Source organism: Lactuca sativa, chromosome 7, assembly GCF_002870075.4.
Source record: "Lactuca sativa cultivar Salinas chromosome 7, Lsat_Salinas_v11, whole genome shotgun sequence".
Taxonomy (NCBI): domain Eukaryota; kingdom Viridiplantae; phylum Streptophyta; class Magnoliopsida; order Asterales; family Asteraceae; genus Lactuca; species Lactuca sativa.
Genome location: NC_056629.2, coordinates 155,939,350 through 155,948,143, shown reverse-complemented (window position 1 = coordinate 155,948,143; position 8,794 = coordinate 155,939,350).

Sequence of the window (8,794 nt, the reverse complement as noted above, 5' to 3'; positions counted from 1 at the left end):
CACATTCCAATTATTTCTTATTGGGCTCATGCTTTTAGCACTGCCGTGCATGTAATTAATCGTCTCCCCATGAGGTGTTGTCCATGAAATCCTCATTTGAGGTCTTGTTTGGACGGGTGCCATCTTATGAGAATTTTTGCATTTTTGGGTGTCAGGTCTATCCATATTTCTATGACTATGCGGATCATAAGCTTTCTCCGCAGAGCATACCTTGTGTTTTTATGGGTTATCACTCTTAATATAAAGGCTACTTATGTCTCGATCTATTTTCGACACGGGTTTTTGTTACCCCTCATGCTTAGTTTGATGAAGAGTGCTTCATGTTTCGTGACACCCACACAAATGCTCCTATTGGGTCCTTACCCTTGCACACATTTCTTGTTGATCAGCTCCCCCCATTCCAGTCCCTGATGACACTGTCCCGGCCTCTCCAAGTACCCCAGGACTCGCTGCTCCTCCTCCTTGTATTGTGTGCATGGAGTCGGATCCGCCAGCTCTCTCAGTAGCGACTCCTGCATCTGAGTCTGTTGCTGTTACTTCACCGGGACCCGAGTCCGAGTCGCCTTTTGGGTATGACTCGGAACCAACCATTGGTTCTGCTTCTGACACCGCCTTCGAGTCTAATTTCGAGCCCAATACGCCTCCGGCCTCCCGTCTGCCCCCGCCTTCGCATCCGATGACCACACACGCTAAAGCCAAGACTTTTAAGCCACGATACTGTACTGATTTGGCACATTTAACTTCTCATGGCTTTTTTTCACAGGTCTTTTCTACTAATATTCCCTCATCCTATGATAACACTTTACGTGATCCTAAATGGTGTGAAGTGATGTGTTCCGAGATGGCGGCTTTTAATCATAATCAGACATAGACTCTTGTTACTCGTCCTACCCAGGCTAATATTGTAGGTTGCAGGTGGTTTTTTCGCACCAAATCTCGGGCCAATGGGACTGTGGAATGTCACAAGGCTCATCTCGTTGCTCAAGGGTTCAGTCAAGTTTCGGGCCTTGACTTTTCTCACGCCTTCAGTCCTTTTGTCAAGGTGGCTACTGTTCGTATTGTTCTTACTCTTGCGATTGTTAACGGGTAGCATTTGCGTCAACTTGACATGAATAACACCTTTCTCCACTGCCATTTGGGTGACACTGTCTTTATGAATCAACCCCCAGGTTTTGCGAATGCCCGTCATCCTGATTATGTTTGTAAGCTCAATAAAGCTATTTATGGTCTTAATCAGGCCCCACTGTGTAGTTTCATCGACTTAGTTCGTTTTTAGTGCATCATGGTTTTTCCTGGAGTCGTGCAGATTCCTCTCTTTTCGTGTTTCATCGGGACTCGTGTATCTTGTATTTGTTAGTGTATGTTGATGATTTGATTGTCACTAGCTTGGGTGATGTTATTGTGTTGTCATTCATTGCTTGGCTGCATGCAGAATTTCGAATTAAGGGTCTCGGGCGTTTGAACTACTTTCTTGGGCTTGAGGCTACTCATCATCCCACAGGCTTGTTTCTCAGTCAAGAAAAGTATGCTCACGACATCGTCTCGTGAACCGGTCTTCTCGATGCCAAGCCCATGCTTACCCCCTTGCTACCAACACCTCCCTTGTTAGTGGTAGTCCTCTTTATGAGGATCTGACTCGCTATCGGTCCTTGGTTGGTGCAATTCAATATTTGACGGTTACGAGACCGAATATTTCTTACGCTGGTAATCAAGTTAGCCAGTTTATTGCTGCCTCGACGATTGCTCATTTTCAAGTTGTTGAACGACTTATTTGCTATGTCAAGGGAACCCTCTCATTTGGTCTCACTTTCTCATGTCCTCCGACTGTCAAGATTGTTAGCTACTCTGATGTCGATTGGGCTTGCTTCCTTGAGACTCGCCGCTCCACCTATGGGTAATTGATATTCCCTGGGCGTAATCTTGTGTACTGTAGTGTGAAGAAGCAGCCTACTATCTCTCGCTCCAGTTGTGAGTCCGAATATCGAGCCATGACTAATACGTCTACAAAGATCATTTGGATCACTCATCTGTCGCAGGAACTACATGCCTTGCCCACCGATCTCCCCACGCTTCTCTGTGATAATCAAAGTGCGTTATTCTTTACCTAGAACCGGGTGGCTCATAATCATGCTAAGCATATTGATCTTGACTATCATTTTGTTCGTGAGGTTGTTGCTTCAGGTAAACTGGTCACTATGTTTGTTCCTACCAAGCTTCAAGTCGATGACATCTTCACTAAGAGTCTACCTCGGCCACAGTTTGATCAGTTTCGTCGCATGCTTCGTCTTGGTCCACCTCCTTTCACTTTAGGGGGGATATTACATTAGCTCTTTATTGGTATAGTCTTTTATTCATTGTTGTATACTTGAGGGGTGTATATGTATCTTTATTTATTATATATATAAGAGATAATCCCCATTCCTCTTGGTGTGGAAAACTCATTATTTCAATAAGGAATTGTTTAAGCCTGTAATTCCTTTGCCAGTTCAAGAAAAGTTGGCTCAGTTGGAGTTTAGAAGCGTCAATGAAAAAATTACAAGTGTCATGAGCTTAAGGTAGAAAAGGACTACCTTGAAAATCTTTGCGACCGAAGCGAAATATATCTTATTTAGCGATCTAAAAGTGATAGGATAGTCCCTTGCTTTTCGATTCCATCACTAATAGCAAAAAACTAGTGATAAGCCAAAACATAGTTTGACATCGATAATCTCCACTAAACGCCTATATGGATGCAATTTCTGGCTATCTTTTGTTTTAAAAAGTAACGTCGCTAGTAAGTGTCAGATAGTTTCGGTCATTAGTCTATTGTTTTTACATGCTTTTTCTAATAATGTGATAGGCTCACAGTCACATACAAAATTAATGTAACATCCGAAATTTCAGGTATTATATTTATTCGTTGAATTTCAAGTTTTGTGGAAGAACTCGGCGAGTTGATGCGTAGACTCGCCGAGTAGAGACGCGAATCATTATCCGGGTGGATGGCTGGTCTCGGCGAGTCGCCCCATGGACTCGGCGAGTCCACGCTGTTTAATGAAACCCTAATTCCTCGAGTTTGGGGCCTATTTAAGGGGCTTTATGGCCGTCATTTGCGGCTACCAGACCCCAGAGAGAAACCCTAAGTGAGCTAGAGCGTTTGTGAGAGGAAAGGAGCCATTTCTTGATCATTGCTAGTGTTTTTGCAAATAGAAGAGGACCAAGACAAGAGGAGGCTGAAGAGGGTGCTAATCTAGTGATTCCAGGGCTCAGAGACTTCATTTTGAGGTATTCATTCGACCCTTCTTCAGTTTATGGTTTTAGCCCCTTTAGAGGATGGTTATATGGAGTAATTGGTCCGCTCTCATGTTGGTGCTGTAGATCTGGACCCAAAGAGGTCCAGAGGCCCTTTTCCCTTGAGCTTTATGAGTGTTAATGGGGGTTATGAGCTTTGGATGTCATTTTAGAGGTCATATCTTCAAATAAGGCCTTTGAGCCTTTGCATGAGCACCAAGATGTTAGCTTTACGTGATTATAATGCTTTGGGAAGCTGGATCTATGGTTTAGAGGAGTGGATCTGACCTCAGGAGGTCAATTTAGCTTGAGCATGGCATGAACTCGCGGAGTCCAATAGCCGACTATGTGAGTAGGACGAGGGTTTTCCTGATAATCACACAGTTGGTGACTCACTGAGTTGGTGAAGCGACTCGGTGAGTCAGAGGGAATCTACAGGGCAGAGTGCACGATGGTACTCTCCAAGTCATGAGCCGGACTCGGCTAGTTGGGTCGGGACATTTCGCAGATTGTGATCTGTGATGATTTGCAGAGTTGAGGGTTGACTCAGTAAGTCGAAGGGGGACTAGGAGAGTGAAGAAAACGTGTGGACTCGCCGAGTCATAGTTGTGCACTCGGCGAGTTTGGTTAAGGTTGACCATTGACTTCGTTGACTTTTAGGGTTGTTCAATGTTTGGACCTTAGAGTCATCAGAAGGGTAGGATAGTCTTCTACCCTTCTTGTAGGATGTATATAGAGAGAGAGAGATATTAGCCTAGCCCTGAGGGTTGTATTAATTAGAGTATTTATTTCATGTGATTAGGCACGGGCTAGACCGGAGTTTACCGAGTCAGAGATTTACTGAGATATCCGAGGTGAGTCTTCTCACTATACTTTACCTTGAGTAGGTAATCTGAGTTATGTGATACAGTGTTCGTATGCTATATATGTGTTATGTGTTGCACCGCATTATTCTATGTGTTTTATGTTGTGCATGTTTACAGAGTTAGAACCGGAAGGTTCACAGAGATAGAACCTGAGGGTTCACAGAGTTTAGGTGCACGGACCCAAAGAGTTATAGCCTCGAGTGGCTAGTATGTGTTATATATGGTATTTTGGGGAACTCACTAAGCTTTGTGCTTATAGTGTTTCGTGTTATGTGTTTCAGGTACTAGTGAGGATCGCGGAAAGGCGCCGACTTGATCAGTACACACACGGGATTTTTATGTTATGAGATCTTGGGATTGATATATGTTATGAATTGAGTTTTAAACAATGATGCTTTTATAAATAATGAATGAATTATGTTTTTATAAGATGCGAAAAATTGTTTTGAAATTTACGGTGTTACAAGTTGGTATCAGAGCCTTGGTTTGAGGGATTCGAGTACACCTTCGGGCGTATTTGAACTCAAACTGAGGATTTGAGAAATATTTTCAAAAGAGAACCAAGTTTTCTAAAAAGGGTAAAAGATTTTTGGAAAACGCAGAGCAGAGTCGTGTGTACGATCAGTCAGCGCCCGGACGGTGATTTCCCAAAATACCCTTATGTTATATGCTTAAGAAATTGATATGATGTATTCTCATGCTAGAGTGGCCTAGGTATTCCTATTAGGACTAGAGTGGCCTGATTTGTGATGCCTTAGCCTAGGGGGAGGTGTGCTGCTACGAGATGCTTGAGAGTGAGTAGGTAGCAGTGAGGAGCTTATGAGAGACCTGTTAAAGACTGGATTATGCATAATAGAGTACTTGGGACTTGGGATCCTAGGAGGAGGACTTGGGGTGTATACCGATGCGGTGTGGACGGTAGTATTGGGCCCGTACTACTGAAAACACCAGGACGGTGTACAGTTCAAGTAAGAATCTTCGGGATGCCAGGGATCAAGGAGGGATGAGTTATAGAGTGCGAGTATGCTCGAGTGAGTTTCTAATATATCGTATGTTGTATTTTAGAGGTAGATCATGGTGAGGACACGTCATGCGCCAGAGAGCAGCGAGACTAGTGATGAGGAGATCTGTCGGATCATCCATGAGGAGGTGGCTGCGGCCATCAGGCCAGAGATACCAGAGATGTTCGGGTCTATTAAGACCACGCTGATTGAGACTTTTGACGAGCGTTATGCCGCTCTTTCTGAGGCTGCTGTTGCAGCGGCCACCGCAGCCATTGTTGCTGCTAGGCCGCAAGGGGGTGACTCGTTGTTGTTCAGGGAGTTCAGCAACACGAAGCCACCAGAGTTTGATGGGACGCAGGATCCGATTGCAGCGATGAGATGGGTATCTGATATTGAGGGGTGTTTCTATACATGCTCGTGCCCGGAGAACTTGAACGTTCGGTTTGCGCTGAACCAGCTTCGCCTAGGGGCGAAGGACTGGTGGAAGTTCGCGACAGCACACTACTCTCCAGCAGAGCTTGCTGCGGTGACCTGGGAGAGGTTCACCGCCATGTTTCGTGATGAGTACGTTCCCTCGGTGGAACGGGATCAGTTGGCACATGAGTTTTTGATCCTCAAGCAGGGCACGGAGTCTGTTACGGTTATTACTAGGATGTTTCACGAGAGGGTGATGTTCTGCCCTGAGCACGTGTCTACTGAGCAGGCACATATGAGCCGTTATTTGAGTATTTTAAGGAGAGATATTCGGGATTTCGTCGCGAACTCCTCGTACCGGACATTTGCGGAGCTTTAGGAAAATGCCCGGAAGAGGGAGATCGAGCTAGAGACTCAGGCTAGGGAGGAGGCGGAGTCTCAGGGGAGGGATCGGGGACCGGCACAGTTCCAGCCGACAGCCAAGCAGGCCAAGCCTGCTGATTCCAGAGCGAGGAGCCAGAAGGGCCGCACTTGTGGAAAGTGCGGCAAGGGTCATGATGGAGTTTGTAGAGATGGATCTTGCTACAAGTGTGGCAAGGAGGGGCATATGGCCAAGGACTGCCCCAAGGGGTTTGCAGTGTGTTTTGATTGCAACCAGACCGGACACCGGAAGGCCGAGTGTCACTACTGCGAGGGTCATCACAGGGAGCTCCTCAGGGGTCTGCCCCTGCTGCTGTTAGAGCTTCTGATAGTCGGCCGGTGAAGACCGAGACGCTGAAGGCTCGGGGGAGAGCCTTCCAGTTGACCGCGGAAGAGGTCCGCGCAGCGCCCGATGTCGTGGCTGGTATGTATTCTTTCATGTAATTATTTTCATGTTTGAGATTTTTTGCTTATATTATGATATGCGTAGGTACTTTTCTTGTGAGTTATGTACCTGCTTTAGTGTTATTTGACTCGGGTGCGAGTCGATCTTTTATATTGTTGGTTTTTAGTCAGCACATTAGTATTAGTCGAGAGGCGTTGAGTCGACCTTTGAGAGTCTCCATCGCCGACGAGAGAGCAGTGTATGCCACAGAGGTGATTCGAGGATGTGTACTCGAGATTTTCGGTGTAGAGTTTCCTATTGATTTGGTCCCGATTGCGATGGGGGACGTCTGTGTCATCGTAGGCATGGATAGGTTGATCAGATTTGGAGCAGTTATCGATTGTGAGCGGCAACTGGTGGCTATACGAGACCCAAGTGGAGGAGTTCTTAGGGTGTACGGCGAGGGTACCCGCCCCGATTCAGCGTTTTGTTCGGCTGCTAGAGCGAGGCAGAGTCTACAGCAGGGCTGTAGTGGTTTTGTAGCGTATTTGATGGATACGAGAGTTGGTGCAGAGAGACCAAGTATGGTTGAGGAGGTTCCGATAGTGCGTGAATTTCCAGATGTCTTTACCGAGGAGTTACCAGGTGTGCCTCCCAAGAGGCAAGTTGAGTTTCACATTGATTTGATTCCAGGGGCAGCACCTATTGCCAAGGCGCCCTATCACCTTGCACCTCCGGAGATGCAGGAGTTATCCTCGCAGCTTCAGGAGCTGCTGGGGAAGGGGTTTATACGGCCGAGCAGCTCGCCGTGGGGAGCACCAATCCTTTTTGTGAAGAAAAAGGATGGCTCACACCGAACGTGCATAGGTTATCGAGAGCTGAACAGGTTAACGGTCAAGAACCGTTATCCTTTGCCGAGGATCGACGATTTGTTCGATCAGCTGCAGGGAGCGTCTTGGTTTTCCAAGATTGATTTGAGATTTGGATATCATTAGATGAGGGTGCGCGAGGAGGATATCCAGAAGACCGCATTCAGGACTCGTTATGGGCATTACAAGTTCGTGGTGATGCCATTCGGGCTCACCAATGCGCCTGCAACGTTCATGGATCTCATGAACAGGGTATGTAGACCGATGCTGGTCGATCAGTGATTGTGTTCATTGACGACATTTTGGTGTATTCGAGATCCAGGGAGCAGCATGAGGAGCATTTGCGAGAAATCCTCAGTATGTTGAGATCGGAGAGGCTTTACGCCAAATTCTCCAAGTGCGATTTTTGGTTACGGGAGGTGCAGTTCCTTGGTCACCTCATTAACCAAAAGGGGATTTTGGTCGATCTGGCCAAGATCGAGGTGGTGATTAGTTGGGAGGTGCCAAAATCTCCTTCTGAGATCAGGAGTTTTCTAGGGTTGGCCGGCTATTATCAGAGGTTCATCAGGGATTTCTCCAAGATTGCTGTTCCTCTCACCAGGTTGACCCGGAAGGGTGTGGTGTTCAGCTGGGGCCCAGAGCAGCATGCCTCATTTGAGACTCTTCGCCAGAGATTGTGCGAAGCCCCGGTGTTGGCTCTTCCAGAGGGAATGGAGGACTTCGTGGTGTATTGTGACGCGTTGATATCTTGGTTGGGCGCGGTGTTGATGCAGAGGGGGCATGTGATCGCGTACGCATCAAGGCAGCTGAAGCCCCATGAGACAAGGTATCCCGCCCACGATTTAGAGTTGGGGGCTGTGGTGTTCGCCCTCAAGATTTGGCACCATTATCTGTATGGGGTTCGGTGTACGATATACACGAACCACAAGAGTTTGAAGTATTTGATGGATCAGCCAAACCTGAACATGTGTCAGAGGAGATGGTTGGATGTAGTAAAGGATTATGATTGTTAGATCCTGTACCACCCGGGCAAGGCTAATGTGGTAGCCGACGCCCTGATTCGTAGGGCAAAGAGCGCCCCGATTCAGGATATTTGTATGAGATTGACGGCGATGACTCCGATGTTGGACACCATCAGAGGGGCTCAGGCTGAGGCAGTGAGACTGGAGAACCGTAAGAGAGAGCGAGTTATCGGATAGGTGTCAGAGTTCGTGACAGATAGCAGAGGGCTTATGACCTTCCAGGGTCGAATTTAGGTACCGTTTGTGGAGGAACGCGTACCATCTTGATGGATGAGGCGCATAGATCGAGATTCTCGATCCATCCCGGGGCCACTAAGATGTTTCTGGATCTTAAAAGGGTGTATTGGTGGCCCTGTATGAAGAGAGATGTAGCGTGGTTTGTTGAGAGGTGCCTAACTTGTAGTAGGGTTAAAGCCGAACATCATAGACCGCATGGTAAGTTGCAGCCACTGGAGGTCCCAGAGCGGAAATGGGAGCAGATATCCATGGATTTTATCACCAAATTATGGAGAACGGCGAGGGTGTCGATGCGATTTGGGTGATA